At 33.0% G+C, this 27,938-nt stretch overlaps 1 pseudogene; it reads left to right on the top strand.

Annotated features, from left to right (window-relative positions):
* The first annotated feature begins 282 nt into the window (after positions 1-282).
* LOC101971091 (neurofilament light polypeptide pseudogene) lies at positions 283-10,627 on the top strand (annotated as a pseudogene).
* The last annotated feature ends 17,311 nt before the right edge of the window (positions 10,628-27,938 follow it).

Below are 27,938 nucleotides of genomic sequence, written 5' to 3'. Positions count from 1 at the left end.
TATATAGATACAAGGTCTCACTGAGTATCTTAGGGACTCACTAAGTTGCTGAGGCTGGCTTTGCACTCACAATCCTCCTACTTCAGACTCCTGAGCCACTGGGATTATAGGTGTATGCCACCATGCGCAGCTTGTCATTTCTTAAATATAGTATAGTATACTATAGTGTTATGTCAAGGTTAACTATTTTTTAAAAAGAATCAGTGAATAAGCAAGTAAATATTTAATCACAAATATAAAACATTGTTTTTTGAAAGAAGCACAGAAGATGATTTTCCCAATATGGAACATGAAATTTTTGATGTTCGCATGGAAAATCAGGAAGAGAGTGATCATAGTGGGTATTTAAGATTATGAAATGAAATGGAGACTTTTATAGCTGATCAAAATCTTAATTAAATAGCATATGACTGAAGAGAAAATCAAAAACAGATACAGAATTCTATGACAATCAGAAGCAAAATAAGAAAAAAAATCATTATGATAATCTGATATGTAAGGAATGGAAAATAAATAATCATTATATGACATACTTGGATATTTGATATTTCTAAAATATTTTGGGCAAGATATATGTGTCATTTATTTTTTCTAATGCACATGAGTTTTCGAAACTTTGAATTCTCTCCTAAATTAATTTACTTTATTCTGACACCTGGTTAGCAAGATGAATAACATAAAATCCTAGGTTAAGTTAAATAAGGTGAATAATTTTGTAGTTTTTCTATATGCTAGAACTTATTGTAGCTACAAATTCTTTTTACATGTATTAGAAAGAACTTGTAAAAATGTCCAACTACTTGCTAGATCCTTCATTGTGCATACTGTCTATCATGGTTTAAAAATGAGGTTTTCCCCAAAAAGCTCATGTGTGAGACAATGCAAGGAGGTTTAGAAGTAAAATCACTGCTTATGAGAGTCTTAACCTAACCAGTGAATTAATCCTCTGGTAGAGATTAACTGAATGGTCAATGTTGAGTGGCATCTCTCTCTGCTTTCTGGTTATGATGTTTTGAGTCACTTCCCTCTACCACACACTTGTGCCATGATGGTCTGCCTCATCTTGAGCCCTGAGGAATGAAGCTGGTGTCTATGGACTGAGATCATGAGCCTCAAGTAAACTTTTCCTCCTCTAAAATAGTTCTTGTCAGGTCTCTTGATCACAGCAACAAAAAATCTGACTAAAATGCTGTCATCACTTATGCTAGAAAAAGTTATTTAATAATATTTTTAATTTCTGATTTACTTTTCAATTACTTATGACTAATTTATTAGTCATTGATGCTAATTGATACTCATAAATAAACAAATTCATATGTTTGGTAATATGTATGTATCTTTGTACACACATTTATAGGTGTACAAACACATTTATGTACATGAATATATATATATATAAACATCCTATAGATCTGAGATACACACACACACACACACACACACACACACACACACACACACATCCTTACAGAGATTGAGGGACATCAATAATATATTGAATCACTAACTATCTTCTCTTGGGAAGTTCTAGTTTTGGTTTTAGCTAAGATGTATAAATTCAGATTTCAGTTTTATTCAGAGGACAGTGCTAGTTTGAAAACAAACAATAAACCTAGGTAATATTATGCCATAATGTAAGGTATTTTTGTTCTATTTGGTAAGTTTCATTCTGAAAACTAAGTTTTAATTGTCCTTATCATTTTAATAGCATCCGTTTATTTTATGAATCTAAAATAAATATATGGAGGCTGGGGTTGTGGCTTAGCAATAGACTGCTCACCTAGCATGTGCAAGGCCCTGAGTTGGATCCTCAGCACCACATAAAAATAAAATAAAATAAATGTTTTGTGTCCAATCACAACTAAGGAAATACATATAAAAAATATGTTAATAGTTGAGAATTGAGAAAATAAAAAAAACCATAATGAGAAAACGAGAATCCTTATCCCGTCACCCAGAGACAATAAAAACGACCATATCCTACTATTCGTTGTTGTATACACATTTGACGTAATTGCATGCAATTTTTGATAAACTATTTTCACAATAGTTCATGCAATATAAAGAACCATGATAGTATTCTATGGCATTAACATATTAGATTTTTAGCAGACATTTCTTTAGTATTAAAATGTTTCATATTATTAATGTTGACATTTTTAATAAACCTATAAATCATTATACACATCTATGAATCTTTTCTTACAGAAATAGCTAGAAGGAAATTTGATTTTCTAAAGGATATTAACATTTGGGGACATTTACTTGCTTTTTAGAAAGGACATGAATTTGTGCTCTTAAGAGCAATGTACAGAAATATGTTTATACTCACAGTAGGAACAACCTTGGGTGGTATTGTATTGTTATTATTGGGAAATTTAAAATGTTTTTTATAGTTTTAATTTATATTTTTTGATATTAGTGAAGTTCATTCAATGCTCATTCAATAATTATGTTCCTATTCTTGTTTAACACTATCTTCCAGAAACCATTCAAAGTAAATATATGTGTGCAATATATATAACATAAAATGCCATGACATGTGACTAAGTCATTCAGGGTCACTCCAGGTGAATTTAGGTTGGCAGAAATGACCACACTGAGAAAGAGAAAATATTGTTTTCTTGGGATTCTTCAGCGATGGCTCCTCTGCTCCAGCTCCCACAAGGGAGGCAGAAAAAAAAAAAAAAGAGGAGGAGGACACTTGAAGCCCCTATTTATTGAGGGGAAGACACTCAAGAAAGTTCCACCCCCATGAGGCAAAGAGTTCAGGTTTCAGGGGGTTGAGTCTAGCTTCAAGATGTCTTGTGGTCAGCAGATTGACTGATATCTTGAAGGCCACACCCATCTCAGGTGCTGTGTGGGGATTATAGGCAGACCAAGAGGAAAGTGCACATATGTGCATAGGCCAGACAGAGTAGCAACATTAGTCCATTCTGCTCATGTGCTCAAAATGCTCACAGCTCATACAGCCCATGGCTGATCCATGACAATATAACATAACATATTGTAACATACCATATTTACTTGCCAAGTAATCTATGTGATATTATATTTAAATATCTTATATTTTAATATACATTATACTAATTTTACTTTATATGTATATGTATATGTCACAATTTGTTTCATAACAACCAGATAAACTGGATATATTTTTGTTACTCTGTTTTCTAGATGAGGGATATGAAAGAAAATTTGCCTGTGACTTGTCAAGATCACATAGCTAACTTGCAAATGAATGCTATTTCTGGGGTTGGGATTTGAATCAATATAGAGTCTGACCCAGAGTTTGAACTTGTAAGTGCTAAAATATAATGCCTTCTTTTTTTATTTAATTGATTTTATTTTTTAAATACATGACAGTGGAATGCATTACAATTCTTATTACACTATACAGCATGATTTTTCATATCTTTTTATATAAAGTATGTTCACATCAATTCACGTCTTTATACATGTAGTTCATTTTTTTGCATTATAATTCTTATTACACATATATACCACAATTTTTCATATCTCTGTATATAAAGTGTATTGACACCCAATTTGAGTCTTCATACATGTACTTTGGATAATGATGTCCATCACATTCCACCATGCTTGCTAATCCCCTTCCCCCTCCCTTTCTCTCCCACCCCTCTCCCCTATCTAGAATTCATCTATTCCTCCCATGCTCTCCCTCCCTACCCCACTATGACTCAGCCTCCTTATATCAGAGAAAACATTTGTTTTTTTGGGATTGGCTAACTTCACTTAGCATTATCTTCTCCAACACCGTCCATTTACCTGCAAATGCCATGATTTTATTCTCTTTTATCACTGAATAAAATTCCATTGTGTATATATGCCACATTTTTTATCCATTCATCTATTTTTTTTAAAGAGTGAGAGAGGAGAGAGAGAGAATTTTTAATATTTATTTTTTAGTTCTCGGCGGACACAACATCTTTGTTGGTATGTGGTGCTGAGGATTGAACCCGGGCCGCACGCATGCCAGGCGAGCGCGCTACCGCTTGAGCCACATCCCCAGCCCCTCCATTCATCTATTGAAGGGCATCTAGGTTGGTTCTACAGTTTACCTATTGTGAATTATGCTGCTATAAACATTGATGTGGCTGCGTCCCTGTAGTATGCTATTTATAAGTCCTTTGGGTACAGTCTGAACAGAGGAATAGCTGGGTCAAATGGTGGTTCCATTCCCAGATTTCCAAGGACTCTCCATACTGATTTCCATATTGGCTGTACCAATTTGCAGTCCCACCAGCAGTGTATGAGTGTACCTTTTTCCCCGTATCTTCTCCAACACTTATTGTTGTTTGTCTTCATAATAGCTGCCATTCTGACTGGAGTGAGATGATATCTTAGAGTAATTTTCACTTGCATTTCTCTGATTGTTAGAGATGATGAACATTTTTTCATATATTTGTTGATTGATTGTATATCCTCTTCTGAGAAGTGTCTTTTCAGGTCCTTGGCCCATTTATTGATTAGGTTATTTGTGTTTTCAGTGCTTAGCTTGTTGAATTCTTTATATACCCTAGAGATTAGTGCTCTATCTGATGTGTGAGGGGTAAAAATTTGCTCCCAGGATGTAGGCTCTCTGTTCACCTCACAGATTGTTTCTTTTGCTGAGAGGAAACTTATTAGTTTGATTCCATCCCATTTATTGATTCTTGGTTTTAATTAATGTGCTATAAGAATTTTATTAAGGAATTTGGGGCCTAATCCCACATGATGAAGATTATGGCCTACTTTTTCTTCTATTAGATGCAGAGTATAATGCCTTTTTATAAATTTATTGAACACTTACTACTAGCTAAGCATTGTTCTCATCTTGAGTTCAAACATTGAACCAAGTCAGACAGCAGTTCCCAATATTATATTAATTATTAAACTGAAATTTTAATGTAAACTATGTACTCTAATAAAATGTCTATGAAAGCATGTAATTGAGGCCAAACTTGGAATAAATAATCATTGGACCTTTCTTTAAGGAAAGAAACTTTAAACAGGAAAATTAATGCCAAACTAATGTCATATTTTATTTCATTTTTCTGAATTTTTGAACATGTTACTTTCTTTGGAATGTATTTCTACTCCTTACTGATTGAAGTAAACCTCTCTGTATACCAGGAATTAAGTTATACCTGTCATATGTAAAAAGTATTCTTCAAAGTTTTGTTAATTAGGTTTTTGATGTTCAGAAATGAATCTGGCTCTATATCATGTATTTTGTTCCACTATCACTTTGTTTGCTTTTTCTGACCAATACTATTTTGGTTTTAATGGCTTTAAATATTTTTATATGATGATGTGTTTCTGTTTTATTAATTTTTTTTCAAAATATTTCTGGCATATATAGTTTGAAATGGCATATGTGGTTTTGATATAAAAAAACAAATGTATTTGTCATATACAGTTCGGATCTAAGTGATAAAGAATAGGGGCTGGGGTTGTGGCTCAGCGGTAGAGCGCTCACCTAGCAAGTGTGAGGCCCTGGGTTTGATCCTCCAGCACCACATAAAAATAAATAAATAAATAAATAAAGGTATTGTGTCCAACTACAACTAAAAAATAAATATTAAAAACATGATAAAGAATATGTGTTTGAAATATTTATGTATCTATCTACCTATCTATTTATCTATCTAGTTTAGATCTAAACTGTGGCAGATACAAACATTCTTTCATGTAAAATATATAATAATTATATATAAAATATATGTCTTACAAATAAACTATAGAATCATTTTATATAGGCATGGACTAAAGTCAATTGAGATGTTTATTAATATTTCATTAAGTTCATAAATTAATTTGGGAAGACTTCACATCTAGGTGGGTGCATTGGCACACACCTGTAATCCCAGTGACTTGGGTAGATGAGGCAGGGGGATCACAACTTCAAAGTCAGCCTCAGCAACTTAGTGAGGCCCTGAGCAACTTAGCAAGACCCTGTGTCAAAATAAAAAATAAAATGGGTTGGGCATTTGCTCAGTGGTTAAGCACTGGGATTAATCCCTGGTACCAAAAGAATTCCACCTAAGATCACTTTGCATCTATTTATAACTTATTTTGTGTCCTTAAATTAAGCTTACAGTCTTTTCACTTAGGTCTGGAACATTTCTTGCCAAGTTTATTTATAGCAACATAATATTCTTTGGTGCTTTTATTTATGAGTTATTTTTTATGTTATTTAGCTATAGTATCATTGTCATAAGCTAGTGGTTCTCAATTGAGATGATTCTTGTACCATAGAGAATATTTAAAATATCTAGAGACATATTTCTGCTCCTAATTGTACAAGGGGGTACTATGGGCATCACAATGCAAACATCTTTAAATGCAGAAGACAATACTCTAAGACAAATTATTGTCTGATCCAAAATGCTAATTCTGTTGAGACTGAGAAAACCTGCATAAGAGAAAACTATTATTTTACTTTGAAAATTTTAATTTTCATACTTACAGTTTACTGAAATATCTCATTAATTTTATTTTACTCTTTATCTAGAATTTTTCATGTAGACTGCAGTATCATTATTAATACATGTCCCCTTATCTCCAGTATTTAAATCTCATTTTGTTTATCTGACTATAGTGAGCAGAACTACTAAAATATTAAATAATTATGGTACCTGAAAATCATTTTGTCTCCTTCCTGTTTTTAATGGGAAAATCTCTGGTTCAAGGTTTTCTAAATAGTGTTTCACAGAAAGTGTTCCAATCAGATAGTTCCCTTTAAAGAGTATCTGTGGAAGTCCTGCATATCATATCCTTCTCGATGAATGTCACATTTTTATTAGTATATTAAAGGAACACTTTAAAATGATTTTAGAGTGCAGCAGTTCCAAATATTGTTAATACATTAAAATAAACTTCTGTAACTTTAAAAAAATATCCCAAACTAGAGTATATTTTCAGAAATTCTGAGTTATTTGATCTCTGGTGGAATTAGGGCATCAGAAACATTTTTTTAAAATGTCTCAATGTGATTCTTATGTACGGCCTGGTTTGAAAACCATTGTTTTTGCTTCTCAACATTAAACATGAAGCTGGTTGTTGGTTTGAGATAAATAATTGTAACGTGTCACATATGATAAATTTTACTTCTCTTTAAACAAGAGGTTTTAAAATCAGAAATGCCCATTTGCAGTTCATTTTCTATTGCTTTTAGTAAGCAATATTCTCCATGCTGTTTTCTGATCTCAGATTCTTCATTTGTAACTACTTGCTTTGGCTTCATGAATGCAATGTTCTTTTCAGTCTCTTAGAAAATAGAAACTAAACATTTTCTCATGTTTCTCCCCAAAAGACTGTGAAGAAATATCTTTAGTCTGATTCTTAAAGTGAACCCATTTTTCTAATCTGCAGTACTTCATAAATCCATACACATTCTTCTATTTTCTCACTTGGGAGAAATACACAGATGTGTTAGTTGATGCTCATAATGCCTGCTTAAATGGCTTTCTCAGTGTAGCTTTTCTCTTGAACAAGATATAATTTGTTAGGAAGGATATCTTCCTTCTTCACATATTCTCTGTCAGTTAGGGTTATTAGAAGGGATATTATATTTTCTTCCCATATTTACATTTATCTGATTATTGACAAAGGTGACAAAAATATAAGTTGGAGAAATAATAGCCTTTTTTAACACATGATGTTGTGGAAACTGAATATCCACATGTAGAGGAAGAAAACTGGATTCTTATTACTCACGTTTTACAAAAGTCAAATAAAAATGGATCAAAGACTTAGGAATTACACCAGAAACATTATAACTGCTAGAAGAAAACTTCATCAAAGTAGCAGAATATAAAATTAACACCCATAAATCAATTATATTCCTATACACCAATTATGAATCAGCTGATAGAGAAATCAGGAAAACTCTTCCATTCACAATAGCCTCAAAAAATAAAATATTTGGGAATCAAACTATCAAAAAAAAAAAAAACTACTGAAGAACACCTCATAAAATGGAAAGATCTCCCATGTTCTTGGATAAGCAAAATTAATTTTATCAGGATGGCCATACTACCAAAAGCAATATGCAGATTTAATGCAATTCCTATTTAGATCCCAATGATGTTCTTCACAGAAATAGAAAAAGCAGTTATGAAATTTATTTGAAAAATAAGAGGCCCAAAATAGCCAAAGCAATCCTCAGCAAGAAAAGTAATACAGGAGACATCACAATATAAAATCTTAAATTATACTTACAGAGCAACAGTAACAAAACAACATGGTATTGGCACAATATTGAAGACCAATGGAACAGAATAGAGGACACAGACACATACCCACATAAATACAGTTATCTCATTCTAGACAAAATTGCCAAAAACATACATGGAAAAAATATTGCTGGGCAAACTGGAAATCTATAGGTATTGGATTGAAAATGAACTCTTATGTCTCACCTGCAGAAAACTCAACTCAAAGTGGGTCAAGGACCTTGGAATTAGACCAAAGACCCTGCACATACTTAAAAAAAAAAAGTAGACCCAACTCTCCATCATGTTGGCTTAGGAACTGACTTCCTCAATAAGACTCCTAAAGTGTAAGAAGTAAAATCAAGAATCAATAAGAGGGATGGCATCAAACTAAATAACTTCTTCACAGCAAAGGAAACAAGAACATGAACAGAGAGCCTACAGAATAAGAGAAAAAAAAATTGTCACCTGAACCTCAGATACAGCATTAATTTTCAGGATATATAAAGAACTAAAAATGAATATTCAACACCAAAAAAAAAAACATCAAATAACCCAATCAATAAATGGACAAAATGAATTGAACAGGCACTTCACAGAAGAAGAAATACAAATGGTGAATAAATATGTGAAAAAGTGTTCAGTATCTCTAGCAATTATAGAAATATAAATTAAAACTATATTGAGATTTCATCTCACTTCAGTCAGAATAGCAATTACCAATAATCTAAGTAATAATCAATTTTGGTGAGGATGTAGGGAAAAAGTTCACTGATACAATGCTGGTGGGACTGCAAATTGGTGCAATACCTCTGGAAAGCAGTATGGAGATTTCTTAGAAAACATGGAATGGAACCACCATTTGACCCAGTTATCCCATTCATCTGCTTATACCCAAAGGACTTAAAATTAGCATACTATAATGACCAAGCCACATCAATGTTTATAGCAGCTCAGTTTACAATAGACAAGCTATGGAAACAACCGAGGTGCCCTTCAACAGATGAATGGATGAAAAAAATGTGATATATATATATATATATATATATATATATACACACACACACACACACATACACACACACATATACATATGGAATATTACTCAGCCTTAAAGAAGAATAAAAATATGGTATTTGCTGATAAATGGATGGAATTGGAGAATGTCATGCTGAATGAAACAAGCCAGTCCCAGGAAAGCAAAGATACCTGATTCTGGGACTGCAGATGAGAATATATAAGATAATTCTGGAGGATAAGGAAGTGATAGAGGAAGCAGGCGCTCCAGGGCGAGCACAAAGGTCTGGAGGAGACTCTGTGAAACCTGCAAGCCCGCTATGAAGAGAAGGTGCTAAGGCGAGGATGCAGGGCCCACTGATGGAGGAATGCAAAGGCGCAGATGAGGTGGCGCTGACCCGCGCTGAGCTGGAAAAGCTTATAGACAGTCGGATGGACGAAATCGCTTTTCTGAAAAAAAGTGCACGAAGAGGAGATAGCCGACCTGCAGGTGCAGATCCAGTATGCACAGATCTCGGTGGAGATGGACGTGTCCTCCAAGCCTGCCCGACCTGACCTCTCCGCAGCGCTCAAGGACATCCGCGCGCAATATGAGAAGCTGGCCGCCAAGAACACGCAGAATGCCTAAGAGTGGTTCAAGAGTCACTTCACACGAGAGCCCAGCCAGGAACACCAACCCGGTGCGCACTGCCAAGGACGAGGTGTCCAACAGCCTTCACTTTCTCAAGGCCAAGACCCTAGAGATTGATTGAAGCGAAGAGGTATGAACGAAGCCCTTGAGAAGCAGCTGCAGGAGCTAGAGCATAAGCAGAACACCGACATCAGTGCTATGCAGGACACAATCAACAAAATAGAAAACGAACTGAGAACCACAAAGAGTGAAATGGCCCATTACCTAAAAGAATACCAAGACCTCCTCAACGTGAAGATGGCTTTGGATATTGAGACTGCAGCTTATGGCTCAGTTTCACCAGCGTGGGCAGCTTAACCAAGGCTCCCAAGGCTCCCAGGTCTTTGGCCAATCTGCCTACGGAGGTCTGCAGACCAGCTCCTACTTGATGTCCGCCGGCTCCTTCCCCTCTTACTACACCAGCCACGTCCAGGAAGAGCAGGTCGAGGTGGAAGAGACCATCGAGGCTGCCAAGGCCGAGGAAGCCAAGGACGAGCCGCCCTCTGGAGGGGAAGCTGAAGAGGAGGAGAAGGAAAAGGAAGAGGGTGAGGAAGAGGAGGGAGCCAAAGAGGAAGAAGCTGCCATGGAAGAATCTGAAGAAGCAAAAGAGAAAGAAGAAGGAGGAGGTGAAGGTGAAGAAGGAGAAGAAACCATAGAAGCTGAAGAGGAGAAGAAAGAAGAAGGTGCTGGAGAGGAGCAAGCAACCAAGAAGAAAGAGTGAACCCCCTTTCCCTAATTATTCCAGGAAAAATTCTCCTGAAATCAGGTCAACCTTGTCACCAACCAACCAGTTGAGTTCCAGACCCCATATGAATTAAGAAGTCAATATACGTATAATTCTGAGATGACTTAGGTTGGACATTCGATTTTGTGCTATGAATTTTCTCCTTATGTAGAGTATCCGTTTGCTTGCAGAGTGGCTTTCTGGCTTGCTACCAGCCTGTGCATGGTCCATGCTTATGAGTTCAGGATCTATGGCAATGTAAATCATTCAGATGTTGACAATAAAAACACAACGTGAATAAATGAATTCACTAATGTCAATGTTAAACTTCATGGAACATAGTCCTTTGAACCTTTGGTGATTAGAAATTAAAGACCTTGAGTTATGTGCAATAAATAGTAAATAAAGTTACATTGAATGACATAAAAAAGGAAGTGATAGATGTCTATCAAAAACATACAAAAGATAACCAAAAGCTCCTCCAGTGGTCAAAGTTGGTTAATGACAACAAAAAATAAATAAACTCATATTCAATTATAATTTAAAGTGTCTCAGGACATATTCATATAAAATAAATGGTTAAAAATAATTAGGAACAAAATAGACAAATATGTTTTAGAAGAATTCAAAATAATTCATGTGGGTAGTCTACCCTTAAGGATGTGAGGCATAATTCCCAAGTCCTTAAGTGTGGGATATAAACAATGACTACTTTCCTAAGAATGCAGGAAAGGAGGAAAGAAAAGGAATCTGACAAATATTGCCTCAGTCATGTGATCAAGGTTAACACCAAGAGTGAAAAATTACATATCTTTGATATGATGAAATGAGAATGGTGATTTACCTCTGTGCCTTCCTCCTAAAACCTATAACCATGGTCTAATCATCAAAAAATGGAAGAAACATCAGACAAATTTCAATTGAGGAGCAGTGTACAAAATATTGAACAGTAATACTTAAAACTGTCTAGGCCATCAAAAACAGAGAAAATCTAGAAACCTATCATAACTTATAGGAATCTAAAGAGACAATATAGCTAAATGTAATGTGATGTCCTGGAAAAGATTCTAGAACATAAAAGGTATTATTACGTAAAACTTAAAGACATATTTAAAAAAGTATCTACTTTAGTTAATGGTGTATTGCCGCAGTCTGGCTGGGCACAAAATAACCGAGCCACCACAAAAGCCTTGTAGATTCCAACAGCAATTCTTTATTCCTGAACTCTCACCGGCATTCTACACACACGTTCTGGGAAAATCCACACTCTCTGGGAAAATCCACACTCTCTACGGGGCTCTGAATCCCAAAATACCCTCTCAATCCCATGAGAACTTAACGGGAACTCAAGAAGCGGGCGCCTGAGGCAGCAGGATATGCCCTATTCCCAGCAGGATCCACCTTAAACCTGGAACCGCCCTAAACCCAGATCCTCCCTGGTCCTTGAGCAGGGTCACCTTTCTCAAACATTCACGTAATGTCACTGCAAATGACCTGGGTCCAAGGCAAGCCCATTTCCACAATGGAGAGTCCTTCCTCTAAGCAACATTGGGTAGGCTGACAAAGAAATTGCCATGCGTTTCTACTTGGCTATGACTCTCAGCAGTGTACCAATATTGGCCCTTATTATAACAAATAAAGCGAATTAATATAAGATGTTAAAATATAGAAGAAACTATTTTAATAAATCTAACATTATTATTAAATAAAAGTTTACTTAAAGAGCATGCAAACATTTAAATTAATACATTAGATACATAAAAATAGGAGTATATAAAATAAAATATTTTAAATGACAATTACATTGAATGGGATTGATGGCAGTTAAACCATGGCAGAAGATAAGTGAATCTGAGGAAATAGCAATAAAAAGTCTCAAAAGGAACTCAGAAGAAAAATATATTTATTTTTTACAATTTTAAGAGGTCTAATGATGTATATTTAGAATCTCTAGAAATAGAGATGGAAATTGAATTTTTTTAAAAAAAAATAGCTTAAAATTTTCTGTATTTACTGAAAATTATAATCCGTATTGTTCATGAAGTCCAATGAAGCTCAAACAAAATAAACATGAAGATAACCACAGTGACAAAAAAGAAATCTTAAAAGCATCACAGAAGGGGTGTCATTCTTTGTATAAAGGAACAAATATAAAGATGACACAAGAATTCTCATGGGAAAAATGCAAGTGAAAAATCAATGAAGCAACATCTTTAAAGTACTAAAAGAAAAAAGTGCTCACAAATAAGTTGAGATAATTTATTACTAGAAGACTTGAACTCCTGGAAATTTAATGGAAATTTTTCGGCAGAAAGAAGATTATTCCAGATGGAAATATTGGTAGGTACAGAAGAGATTACCAAGTGGTATTTGAAAAAACTTCTGGGGGTGATGAGTTTGTTAATTGTCTTGATAGTAGTGATCATTCTTTGGTGTATGCATGAATATTTTTTTTTCAATTATACACTTTAAATATGTGCAATTCACTGTTAAAAACACTAGTAGACTATATTCCAATTATTCCACTTCTAAAAAATAAGAAGTGCAATCATGATATGCAACTTGATTTTTGTCCTTATATTCTTTTTTTTTAAAGAGAGAGGAGAGAGAGAATTTTTTTTAATATTTATTTTTGAGTTTTCGGCGGACACAACATCCTTGTTGGTATGTGGTGCTGAGGATCGAACCCGGGCCGCACAAATGCCAGGTGAGCACGCTACTGCTTGAGCCACATCCCCAGCCCTTGTCCTTATATTCTAATGCTATGGTATACACTGTCCTCTTAGTTTCAACTTTTAAAATAACCTATAGGAAACTTTTAAAATAACCTGAACTGCTAAAATTTCATTATTGAAAACTATGTAAATGCTTTTAGCATTTTCAATGAAAAAGAAAAGGTATAGATTACAAATAAGACGTAAGACAAAGAGACAAGAGACTGAAGGGAAAACAAATGCTAATGTCTTGATCTTACAAAATACAAATTAAGAGATGATTGATATGTGATGTAACAAGATACAAGTGTGTATCATTTGCAAAGAAAATCAATATAATATCTAAAAATAGATATACAAATATATCTGAGTACCATTTAAGTGATGGAGTATAAGCAAGCTTGTTCTACTAATTATATCAGGAAGTAAAAAGACAATGTGTAAGATTAATGACTCAATATTTACCAGTGTAAACATATTACTTGGAGACATGAAAGTAACAATCAGATGTTAAAGTGTTTAAGAATGTTAAATTTAAAGTATTGGGCTAGAGTTGTGGCTCAGTTGTAGAGCACTTGCTTAGCATGTGTGAGGCACTGGGTCCTTTATATAAACAAATAAAGGTCCATCAAGAATTAATAAAATATTTTTTAAAATTAAAGTATTTAAGGACTCTGGGAGGAATATAGACTGGGGATATTTTTATATTAAACCCTTTTCTGTTATTTTATTAAATTCTGTGATTTGGCTTTAAAACAGATTTTGAATGCGTAAGTTTGAAAAACTCTTGTAAAAGGAAGCTAAATATGATTATCAGAAATTTATCATTATAAGCAAGTGTAACTGCTGAAATTTCTATACATAGATTGTTGGAAGGATATATTACAGCACTGTGTTCACACATGGTGATGAATGCATTTCATATTTTTCCTTCCTCTTGAAATAGAAAAATTTGAGTCCTAAAAAGACACTGAAAACTGTCCTTTTAAGACTTAAAAAAGAAACTTTGATTGACAGTCCCTAAATAATTATGGACATAGTGAATGTCAGTATCCACCACTCTTCAGTGCTTTGAACATATTCCTGTAAAGCAAGAGACGATTGATGGGGCTGAAAGGCAGTTAATTTGAAATGAATAAAGGGAACTGACTCTTTGCAATAGATGTCGTTGACCTGCGAAATTCTCTGCCATAGTGTGTTACCAAGAAGAGTCATTTGCAGCTATATTAAAACTGAATTTAGAATTTCAATCATGTAAACTAAAGAAATAGCCTAGAGAAAATTAAGCCCTGAATGGAAATGCATCACTACATAAGTTTTTTCTGCAAAAATAGCTATTAGAACATGATGCTAAATTATTATAAGATTGGATACAGAAACATTTAATTTTTTCTACACATATATACTGTGAATGCTTTATTCCCCTCCCCTCACACTTAGTCATAACATATATGGAGAGTCCCCATACAATGAGAAATTAAATATTTTCCAATCATTAACAACTATGTTTGGTAAACATAGGATACACTAACAAAAATGGAGGCTAAGTATATGTATATCCTATTAGATTATCAAAAGCTATTTTTAGAAGGAACATAGATATTTTCCTTATCACAACTTCCAATAAGGACATGCCAAAGATGGAAAATGTGTGCTATAATTCAACTCTAATATCACATAAACATGATTAAACTTGGCAAAATATTAATAAAATTTTATTACTAAATATGAAGGGGCAAGTATCTTTTTTTCTCACTACTTCAATTTGACAGTATACTAGAGACTCTAGTCAAGCTAATTAAGTAAGAAAAAGAAATAAAACTATTCAGATAGAAAATGAAGATATTAAATACCTTAGTCTGTACTACTATAACAAATACCTGAGACTTGGTAGTTTAAAATGAGCAAAAATATTTTTCTCTTATAGTTCAGAAAGCTGGGAAGTCCAAGATCAAGGTGCTGACAGGTTTGGTGTCTGGGGAAAACCTCTTTTCATTGGTTTCATCTAGTTGTACCCATGTGGTAGACGAAATGGAAAGGCAAAGTGGATAAATGGTTTGTGCCCACAGAGGAAAAGCAGAAGAGAGTGAACTTACTCCCTCAAGCCTTTTTACATGGGCCTTAATTCCATTCATGAGGTCTCTACTTTCCTGAATTAATTATATCCTAAAGGTCCTACCTCTTAGTACTGTTGCACTGACCATTAAGTTTCAACACATGAATTTTGATGACCCATTCAGAATATAGCATAAATATATCTCTATTTATAGATAACATTAAATTGTATATGAAGAATGCAAAGGAATCCATGAAAATTCTAGTAGAAATAATAAATAAGTTCAGTATGGTTATAGATCAATAATAAAAATCAATTCCATTTCTGTACACTAGTAATAAACAATCCAAAACTGAAATTAAACATGAATTCCATTTACAAAGCATCAAAAATTGTTAATAAATTTCACATAAAAGTGCAGTATTTGTAAATTAAAAGCTAGAAAACATTGTTGAGATAAATCAAAGAAGACTCCAATAAATGGGAACACTTTCCATTTTCATGTGTTAGAAAACATGTGTTGGAAATCGTTCCTATTTAAGTACATCTTTGTAACCCTGAAGAGACAATTTTTCAATAAAACATTAAAAACACAAATAACAATAGAAATAATAGGTAAATTATACTGCACTGAAAGTAAAATAATTTTGTTTCAAAGAACATTAATAAAATAAAGAGACAAAATGGAAGAAAATTCAGTAATTATATATCTGATGAGAGAATTTTATTAAGTATATGTAAAGAATTCTTATAACTCTATAATAATAAAACAAACAGCTCATTTAAAAATAATGAAAGGTTCTGAAAAAGTAATTATTTAAAGAAGATATACATATAGCCAACAAGCACAGGAAAAGCTGCTCAAAATCATTAGTCATTAAGAAAAGACAAATCAATACCGTAATGAAATGCTGCTTCATATCCACTACAATGGGTATAATCAAAAGGGCAGATAAGAATGTGTTAAAAATGTGAGAAGAAACTGGAAACATGGATTGCTGGTGTGATTATCATAGTGTTGCCACTCCAGAAAACAGTGTGGTAGTTCTTCAAATAGTAAAAACTACATATGATGTAACTGAGAATTCTACTTCTCTGTTATACACAAGATAATGGAAAACACATTAATAAAAATACTTGTGCATGGATGTTTATGACAGTATTCTTCATGATAGCCCCAAAGCAGAAACAACACAAATGCCCACTAATTGGTGAATAAATAAAAGTTGTTTTATATATACAATTTCACACTGTGCAACTATAAGAAAGAAGGAAGTCTAGATGCTATGACATAGGTGAAGTTTGAAAATATTAGGATAATTGGAAGAAACCAGTCAAAAAAGATCTCCTATTGTATAACTCATTTTATGTGAAATGTGAAATGTTCACAATATGTAAATACACAGGGAAAGCAAATCACTAGTTATCCAGGGGGTTGGGAATGGAGCAAGTGCATGAGATTTCATCTTGAGTAATGAAAATGTTCCAAATTTAGATAGTGGTGAGGTTAAACAACTCTGAATATACTAAAAAAAATGTCATTGCATGCTTTAAGATTGTGAACTCTGTGTTATATGACTTGTATCTCATTGAAGCTGTCATAAAATAATGAAGTTAATGATCAATATTTTTTATTTAGCATAGACTATATAAAAGCAAGCATTAGCAAAATAAGAAAAGGGGTAGATTTAATTCTTCTTTAAGGTTAGTTAATGTCTAAACAAATAGTAATATAGCTTCATCCAGGCCAAATTTTCAGGGATAAGATAATTTTATAGATTACTAGTGTGATTTTAAATTATATTAAGAAGGAATCTTTTTTATGCAAAAGATATATTCACTGTTAAATAAGTGGTATAAAATAGCAACAGCTATTAGAAAAGCAAATTGTAGTCTTATCTATTTATAAATACATATCTTCACATACATGCAAGTACATTCCACTCTGCAATTGGAAATGAACAGATTATATAATACATGCATTAGACTATTCAGGGATAATTGAGGATATAACATGTATCATGTGATTACTCTGAGTCATCGAAAATATTAATTAGTGTACAAGTAATATGTTTTTGAGATTATGACCTGAAATTAATAGTTGTTGCTAAGTTAATGGGGAAATATACAACTCAGATCAAAAGTACTGTACAATGAATTTCAGTCAGCATAAAGGTGGATCAGATAGTCACCAAGATGGATTTATTTATATTTAATAATATAATGAAAATTGATATAAAATATCATTAGGGAAAAATATTTCATATGGAAAAGTAAGTAAAATACATTGTATTTTGGTACTACTTTTAGTTTGGTGCTGAATCTCTGAAATCTTTATTTTGTTATCAAGTTATAACTCAGTAAAGAGAAAACTGTATAAAATGCTAATTCCTGTGATTTGTACATTATTGATATTCTTCCTTGCATTTTGCCTTAACCAGATATCACTGGCTAATCTTGTACTTACTGTATAAACGAATAAACCTTGAATAAACATTTTCAACAAGGAGCTGTTGTTCTTTTTAGGTGACAATAGTATTTAGAAACCAAAATCTGAGGACTACGTGTTCTTATTGTTACATATGTCTTTGTTTGTTTTTTAAAAAATTGTAAGTTAACAAATTATGGTCATATTTAGGATATGTTAATTAGCCTAATGTAGTTAATGTGTTGATGGACATTTAACTCAATCCCATAACTTGTTTATTGTGCTTCATTGAACGGGGCATACAAGTATATATTTGACATACAGATTTCAAAATTTTTGGATAACTACCCAAAAGTGGGATTTTGGGATCATATGATAACTTAAAATTTTTTTTGAAAAATCTGCATATAATTCTCCGTAATATATGTACTAAATTTAATGTCCAGTAATAGTGTACAAGGGTTTTCTTTCCTCCAAATACTCACCAACACTTGTTATTTTTCATTGTTTTGGTAACAACCATTCTGATGTGTGGCTTTAGTTTGTATTTCCCTAATTATTACTGATGTTGAGCAACTTTTCATATAATAGTTGGCTAATTGTAAGTGTTGTTCTGGAAAATTTCCATTCAAGTTCCTTTTCCATTTTAAAATTGGATTGTTTTATTTATCTACAATTGTTTCAGTTCCTTATATTTTTCATATTAACCCCTTATCAAATGTATGAATTGATGTCATTAGTGGGCCTTAAGGGCAGCTAGGAAAAAATAGTAATAGCAACAGCAATAATGAAAAATCATAAGTTTTCATATGCTCATTTAAACTTAAATGGTAGAACTTTCACTTCTGAATCTACCCTGGAAGCTTTATTCTCACAATTGAGGCATAGAATGTGTTGTCCACAATGAATGGAAGAAACTCAGGTCTGTTTAACTAAGTCTAAGTGCCCTAGACAAATGAATAGGAATATTAGTAAATCACTGAATGCTGACACAGGGGAAAGAATCATATATGTTTGAATAGGCTAGAAGAATTCTGGCCAACATAATCAGGGAGGAATAAGAGGAACATGATTCACAAAAAGTCCAAGTGATTTCATGCAGATTAAAATAGACTTCATGTTATATACTGATTGCTCATTTTAGAAGACTAAATACAAATAATAATGACCTGATAAGAATGATCAGAGAGGCTGGGATTGTGGCTCAGTGGTAGAGCACTTTCCTAGCATTTTCCAAATAGAAAAGGAATCAATTACTAATATCAGGAATAAAAATGTTATTAAAAATGTTATAGACATTAAAAAGTTAAAGCATAATATGAACAATAATATTCCAAGTATTTGAATATGTATAGAAAGTTCTTGAATACCACAATATATTAAGATTAACAAAAATAAATATAAAATGTTAATAATCCTATCTGTATTAAACATCTGTATTTGTAATATCAAACTTTTCAATAAATAAAATTTCAGGATCATATAGCCTTATCAGTTATTTCTCTCAAAACACCCAGAATGTATAACACCAAATTAAAACTTTCTTGAGAATGAGAAAAAGAAAACTGTAGAATGAATGTTGCTTATTTTATGATATCAGAATAAAACAGATCTCAAAACTTTACCTGGATACTAGGAAAATAGAAAATTACAGACTGGACTCTCATATACAAATACAAAAGTTCTAACAAATATCAATAACCTGAGTCCTGGACTATCTAAAAAAGATGATATGTTATTATGATTAATTTGGTTTTATTCCAAAATGTGAAGATGTTCAACATTTAAAACTCAATCAATGTAATTAACTATTGCACAAAAAAAACAATACAATCCTTTTAATTGATATTTTAAAAATAATAAAATTTATGATATAATTATTTGAAAACTAGCAATATTAGAAAACTCCTTCATCTGATGAAGACTAGGTAAAACAAAAAAATAAATGCTAAATGAAAGCTCTTTCCTTGAGCCTAGAAACAATATAAAATATCCTTATTATCACTTCTATTTAAATTATTCAAGAGCAGTTCTTGTTCTAGGTAAGACAAATAAAGCTCACTTCTTACTTTCTCTTGTTGAAAGCACTCATAAAGCATGGAAAGAATGTGTGATTCACATATTTGAGAAATACAAAAAAATAATAGCAGCAAGTAAATTGGGAGAGAATGTCAGAATTTGTGAAGTACCACCATATCGGCAGTGATCTGGTGCATAATGGGACTTATAAACACATAAAATTTCTAGGTTTTAATTCATATGGTAAAATATTTATCTTAGATAGTCTGAAAATTAATAATACATCTGTTTTAATTCTTACAGAAACCACAAAAAACTATTCAAAGTGATACAGTAAAAAATCAAATAAGCGTGGGCTGGGATTGTGGCTCAGTGGTAGAGCGCTTGCCTAGCATGGGTGGGACCCAGGTTGGATTCTCAGCACCACATAAAATAAAGGCATTTTGTTGTGTCCATCTACAAAAAATATTCTCTTTCTCTCTCTCTAAAAAAAATCAAATGAGTAAACTAAAATGAAATAAAGCCAGCAAAATGGAAAAATAATAATTACACCAACATAACCATATGCTTGGATTTGAATTTAACACATTTAAAAACATTTCTTGGGTCACATAGGAAACCACAAGAAGATCAGAAAAATTGAACAAAGTTGAAATATAATTTTGCAAATATTGTATGAAACAAACCTGTTCTTGGAGGGGAAATTCATAGCACTAAGATCATTGTATTAAAAAAAGTAAAAAGCCAGGTGTGGGGCTCATGGTGATAATCCCAGTGGTTTGGTAGGCTGAGGCAGGAAAATTGCAAGTTTTAAGCCAGCATTAGCAACTTAATGAGGTTGTAAGCAACCTAGTGAGACCCTTTCTCAAAATAAGTAAATAAATAAGTTAAAAAGGCTGAGGATGTGGTTCAGTGGTTAAGTACCCCTGAGTTTAATCTCTGGCACACACACGAAAAAATGAAATAAATAAATAAATAAATCCAAATAATAATCTTTAGATTATTTTCATCTCAATAAAGTAGAAAGAAACACATAGCAAATGGAAGTAATAAGTTAGTCAGATTTAAAATAGAAAAACAATAGAAGAAATAAAATTCACCAAAATCAATGGGTGATTCCTTTTGAATATAGATAAAATTGATAAATCTTTAGAAAGATTTGCAAAGAATAAAATTTAAAAAAATACTAATATAAGAAAGATAACAGGAAATATAACAGCACAGTAGGAAAACATTGAAATGATAACAAGGAAGTGCTGCAAACAAGTCCTCATGTGTACATTTCATAACAGATGATATGGACCAATTTTCAAAGCCCAAAGTGATTGCTTTAAAATAAATTCTCTCTCCCCTCTTTTGACCACAAAATATCCATATCCTCACCATTGTAACCTATAAATATTAAATTCAATGGCAGAAAGGTACTTTGCAAATGTAATTAAGTTAAGAATCTTATTACTGTAAGATTATCTTGAATTTTCCCAGTGAGTGGGATGTAATCACAATGGAGGGGAAATTGATAGCAACATAAGGCAGTAGGAAAGACTGAGTTGTTCTTGAAAATGGATGAAAGAGTCCATTAACATCTTTAGTTCACTGAGACTCACTTAGAATTATAACCTCCATAACTGTATGGTAAAAATGTTTTATTGTTTTAAATAATTAAGCTTGTGGTAATTCGTCAGAGAACTAACCTGCAAACTAATTTAACCACAAACATGTAAAAGTAATATAATATGAAATAAGTAACTCAAATTTTATAACAATTAAAACAATTTAATTTGTGGCTAAAAAACACCCAAAATTGAGATTTGTACACCCAGATAGGTTCCTTTGTGAACTATCAAAACATTTAAAGAACACAAAAGACACCAACTCAATACAAATTATGGAAAAACATTGGAAGTGGGAAAAATTCAAATAGTATTTTGTGAAACTGAATTAACCTGAGAGCAAAAGCAAACAGAATAAACAAAAGCAGAACAGCACCTTTCATGAAAAGAGATGCAAAAATCCTTAACAAAATATTAACAAATCTAATTCAGGGATATGTAAAAAAGAAAAATGCATATATATTATGACTAAGTGGGATTTTTCCAGGGAATAAAAGGCTACTTCAATATTCAGAAATAAAATTAATGTAATTTGCCATATAACCAGCTTTAAAAGTAAAAACAAATGCAATAAAAATCATTTGACAAATACAATATTCTTTCATAATAAAAGCTCAACAAACTAGGAGTAAAAGGGAACTTCCTTAACATGATAATATTCTTCTAAAATAAATCATGTAGCTAACATACTTAATAGTGAAATAGTAGATTTTTTTCTCATATCGGTAATAAGACAATGATATTCAATCTTATCCCTCCTATTCTACATACTAGAAATTTTACTCAATGTGACATAGCAAATAAATGAAATAAAAAAGAATCACATATTAGAAAGGTAGGAATAAAATTGGCCCTAGCTCCAGAAATATGTTTGTCCATGTAAAAATTCCTAAGTTATATATATATATATATATATAAAAGCTCTGAGAATCCATTAGAAAAACCTTAGCAAGGTAGTAGGGTTCAAGGCCAACCATTGAAAAACTCAATTTTATTTAAATACACATTATATTGGTGCTTTACTTTCACCAAAAGACACATACTAGCATATTGATAGAAACTTTATTCATAATGGCTAAAACTGAAAAAAATATTAATCAGTATTGGAATAGAGAAATATATTATGATATAGTCATAGTAGAATGCAATATATCAATGAAAATCAGTGAATTATTACTATTTGCAATAACACATAACAGTGTTGAACAAAATAAGTCAGAAATAAGAAAAACATTGTGCATTATTTTATTTTTAAAATTTAAAAATAGGCAACTAGTCTATAGTAAAGAAATCCAATAGTGATTATGTTTGAGAAGCAGGCAACAATATTTACTAGGAAGTAGCATGTGGTGGTTTTCTGGTATGCTGCTGATGTTCTATTTCTTTATTCAAAGGAAGTTACATATGTATGTTCATTTTGTGAAAATTACTTAAGTAGTAATTACTTGAACTGAAGATTTATGATATAGGTCCATTTTTGCATATTTTTAAATTTTTTTTTAAAATTTGTTATATATGACAGCAGAACGCATTACAATTCATATTACACATAGAGAGCACATTTTTTCATATCTCTGGTTTTACACAAAGTAAAGTGATGTAGGTCCACTTTATTTTTTTATCAGATATGTACCCCTACACACACACACACACACACACACACACACACACACACACACGGAGAGATATAAATTTTAACAAAAATAGTAGTATAACATATTGCTTATAAAAGAATCATAATAGAAAAGAGACAACAGATTAAGATGACAGGGGCTGGGGATGTGGCTCAAGCGGTAGCACGCTCGCCTGGCATGCGTGCGACCCGGGTTCGATCCTCAGCACCACATACCAACAAAGATGTGTCCACTGAGAACTGAAAAATAAATATTAAAAAAATTCTCTCTGTCTCTCTCTCCTCTCTCACTCTCTCTTTTAAAAAAAAATTAAAAAAAAAAGATGACAGAATATCTTAGCTCATTTAGTGGTGATATAATGTCTGAGAATGGGTAATTTATAAAAAAATTGAAAATTATTTTTTCACTGTTTTGGAGAATGCAAAATCCAAGATCAAGGTTACTGGCCTCTGGCGAGGGCCTTCTTAGTGAGTCCTCACATGGCCAAAGGCAAAAAGGCAAGAGGGGATGAATACTGTGTTCTCACATGGCAAAATATCAGAATAGAGTTAAACCATTCCTACAAGCTTTTCCTTATTGTAACTTAAACAACTCCCCAAAAGTTCGACCTCCCAGCCCTACCACACTAGGAACCTAGTTTCTAATACATGATTTTTAGTGACGTATTTAGACCATATCATTCTGTGCCTTATCCCTCAAATCCATGTCCTTCTACGATGAAAATTACATTCATTCTGTCCCAATGGCCTCAAAGGCTTAACTCATTTCAGCATCAACTCAAAAGTCTAATCTCCAGAGTTTCAACTAAATATGGTTGAGACTCAAGGTATGTAATTCATCCTGAGGCAAATTTTCCTCCGTCTGCGATCTTATGAAACAAACATGTTATAAGCTTCCAAAAGACAGTTGTGGGATTGACATAGGACAGACATTTCTATTTCAAAAGGGCTAAATAGGAAAATTGAAATTAGTAAAAGCTTCCATTTAAGTCTAAAATCCAACAAGACAAGCAACATTAAATATAAGGCTACAGTAATCTTTGACTAATTTCCCACCATTTGGATACACTGGGGTGGGAGTTTACATTCCTAAGTTTCCTGCTATCTCCATCCCTATGGTTTTGTAGTCCACACTTCATGTCTTATGCACTGTAAGTTTCTCAAGCTGGAATTGCAAGCTGTGGTTCCATAGGTCTGGAATTTTGAGGATGACTCTGTGCCCACAGCTCCACTTAAGCATTGTCCTAGTTGGGGTGCTCTGCAGTGGTTTCACCCCTGCAGTAGATCTCTCTTTGGTCCACAAGGCTGTCTGAGGTATCCTTTGAAATCAAGGTGGAAAAATCAATGCCTTTAGAGCTCAAGTACTCTGTGTGCCCAGTGATCACTATGTGGATGTCTCCAAGACTTACTGCTTGTGCTTTCTGAAAATATTGCCTGAGCCATAACTGCATCCACCTGAGCCAGATCTGGTGTGCTCAAAGAACACTCTGCTTGAATTCAGGGAGCAGAGACATGAGGCAGACCTGGGAGGTCAGACCAGGGTTTCATTTTCTTGATGAATACACCTGGCTTCCTTTCATTTACATTAATCTTATTAAATGGTTGCTTGGCCATGCCTTGGTTTTTTATTCTTTTTATGGCTGAGAATTTTCCAGATCTTTGCATTTTATTTTCCTTTGACTCTAAATTTTGTCTCAAAATCATTTGTGTCTTCTCATGTTTTATCATAAGCAGTTCAGATAAACCACACAGCACCCTGAACACTTTGATGCTCAAAGAAGAAACTTTTATCACACTCAAATTCTACCTTTTGCAAAATTCTAGGACTCTAACACAATTCAATCAAAATTCTTTGTAATAAGAATGTCATTCCCCCAGTTTCCAACAAGATATTCCTAATTTCTGTCTAAATTCTTCATCAGAGCGACTATTTTTTTCAGTTTCTACAGGCTAGGAAGTCCAAGATTAAGGCAATGACATTGGATGAATTTCTTCTTAATTAGTCCTACATTCTGAAGTAGAGACAAAAAGAAATAAGTGAAAGAGAGGAGTTGGACTTTCAAAATTCTTTAAGCAGGAAATAAACCGATATAGCTAGTGTTTTCAAGCCTATACTACTCTTCAATAAAAGGAAGGAAGACTCAAAGTAGAACAACAGATATAGAAACCAGAGAGGCATGTTTAAAGGGAAAGAAAGAAACAAGGGCCAAGCTAACCACCACACCAAGCCCATAGGTCAACTGAGCCACCTCTGAGCCATCTCTGCCTCTCAGAGGCTGAGGCCAAATTTGAGCTGCCACTGACCAACAGAATAGAATTAAGACAGGTTGACAGGATGAAGTAACCACAGATCCAGAAGATGAAGGATCAAACTTCAGATTATTCTCAGACCTATGAACCAAATAAAATTTACCTAGATAGATTTCAAACTTTCTGATGACCAGTAATCCTTTTATTTTTCAATATTTCCCTTTTGGATCCATACTATCTATGTTGTGCCTGTGCCACCATACTGTTTTTGAAGTAGATAACTTGTTTTGAAGTTCCATAAGTCCACAGATTTACAATTTGAATAGAACGAATCAATAGTCAAATGTATATCTGATAAAGATGATTTATAATGTGAGATCAGATGATTTTGAAGTTGAAAGATAGACTTATTAAAAATCATTAGCTTAAATATGAAATTAGGTGATATTTGTTTTTATTTTTGAATTATTTTTAATTTTTCATATGATGTATGATGAGAGTTTGAATGTAGAGTTGATGTTCCCAATCTACTCAGACTTTTTGGAATATTGTAATTCATACATGTATTTTGTATGTGTACTGAATATAAATATTTGAGAGTGATCAGATGAATGGTAATAGATTAAATAGTGGCTCATAAAAGTTTTGTTCAAGTTCCAAACCCCAGTACCTATGAAAGTGACTTTTTCTGAAAATAAAGGACTTTGCAGATGTGACTAAGTTAATGATCTCAAGTGGGATCATCCTGGATTTAGAATGAGCCTTGTATACAAGGATAGTGTCCCTATAAATCCATAGTTAGACAATTTTGGGAAGGTCATGTAAAATGTAGCAGAGATTGTAGGCATCTACAAAATAATAAAAATCAAGTATTGTTTTGTTCTACTAAAAGGTGAAAGAGCAAAGAACATATAGTCTTTTAGAGCCTTCAGAAAGAATGCAGCCTCTTCAACACTGGTTTTGGATTTCTAGCCTCCAGCATTCTAAGAGGACAAATTTGTCTTGTTTTAAGGTACATACTTTGTAGTAATTTGTTACAAAGTCTTAGGAAACTAATACAATATATAACTAGATTTATTGTGAAGATTAAATGAAATAATCTATGCAAAACACCTGTATACCAGCCGGACGTGGTGATACATACCTGTATCCCATCAGCTCAGGAGGCAGAGGTAGGAGAATCATGAGTTCAAAGCCAGCCTCAGCAATTTAACAAGACACTAAGCAACTCAATGAGACCCTGTTGCTAATAAAATACAAAATAAGACTAGGGATGTGGCTCAGTGGTTGAGTGTCCCTGAGTTCAATCCATGGTACCACTTTCCCACCCCCCTGCAAAAAAACAAAACAAAACACCTGTATACCAGGGAGTGAAATGGAGTAATTAAATTACAGGCATGTATGATTTTGTCAAAATGAATGCAACTATTATGTATATCTATAATGCACTAATAAAAGAAAAAAGTTATTGTGTGGTTTACAGGTTACTTCTCTCTGGCTGAATATTATTTGTTAGTTTTACTATTATTTGGACCAATTCATTGAGCCTTGACAAAGCAAATATATGAAAAATATTGTAATGGAAGTAACTACTGTGTTCTTATTTACTGATAGCTTTCATGAATGAGAGAAAACATAAAATAATCATCTAAAAACTGTTTCACTTTGCTCTGTTAATTTAATTGTTCATGCAATAACAATAACATTTCCAACACAATTTATTGTAGAATAATATAATATTCTTTGGGGAATTAATTAATTAAGTGTATTCATGTGAGATATTAAGACTCACACAATACTAGACCAACAGGAGAAATATACTATAGCAGTTGTTATACTGTAGAAATCATATTAATATTTTCAGTGAAAGAAATATTGTCCTATGTTATGTTTTGGGTATGGGATGACCCCCAAAATTCATGTGTTGAAGACTTGGTCCCCAATGTAGTAATGATCAGAGGTGGGGCTTTTGGAATGGGATTGGATCATGAAAGCTTCAACCTCATCAGTGGATTAATACATTTGATGGATCAATAATTTTCATGGGTTACTGAAAGGATATGGAAGCTGTAGTCAGGGACATAAATGGAGGAAAGAGGTAATTGAGAGGTGTGCCCTTGGGATCTTTATCTTCTGCCTGGTCTCTCTCTCTCTCTCTCTCTCTCTCTCTCTCTCTCTCTCTGTCTCTCTTTCTCTGTTTCCCACCTGCCATGAGGTGAACAGATTTCTTTTGCCCTGCCCTCTTTCCATGATATTCTGCCTCACCTCAAGCTCAAAGCAATGGAGATAGTTAAAGGTGGAGGAAACCCTTGAAACCATGAGACCTAATAAACCTTTCCTCTTCTAAGTTATTTTTTTTAAATCAGTATTTTGATGACACAGTAAAAAGCTTACACTTCCTAATCCTAAAAATTGGCCTAATTACATCAACATTTTAGTATATAATATTTTAAAAATCCCCAAATAACATACACATGATAATTATTTAACAAATAATGCTGTAATAACTGTGTAGTATTTTTTGGTAGAAAATTTCGATTTAACAATTTGTTTATATATATTTTATATAAAATTCAAATAAACTAATAGAGAATT

The sequence above is a fragment of the Ictidomys tridecemlineatus genome, chromosome X (genome assembly GCF_052094955.1).
Source record: "Ictidomys tridecemlineatus isolate mIctTri1 chromosome X, mIctTri1.hap1, whole genome shotgun sequence".
In the NCBI taxonomy this organism is placed as follows: Eukaryota; Metazoa; Chordata; class Mammalia; order Rodentia; family Sciuridae; genus Ictidomys; species Ictidomys tridecemlineatus.
The sequence above is the reverse complement of the archived record's forward strand: the minus strand, read 5'-3'. Positions and strand labels throughout refer to the sequence as shown.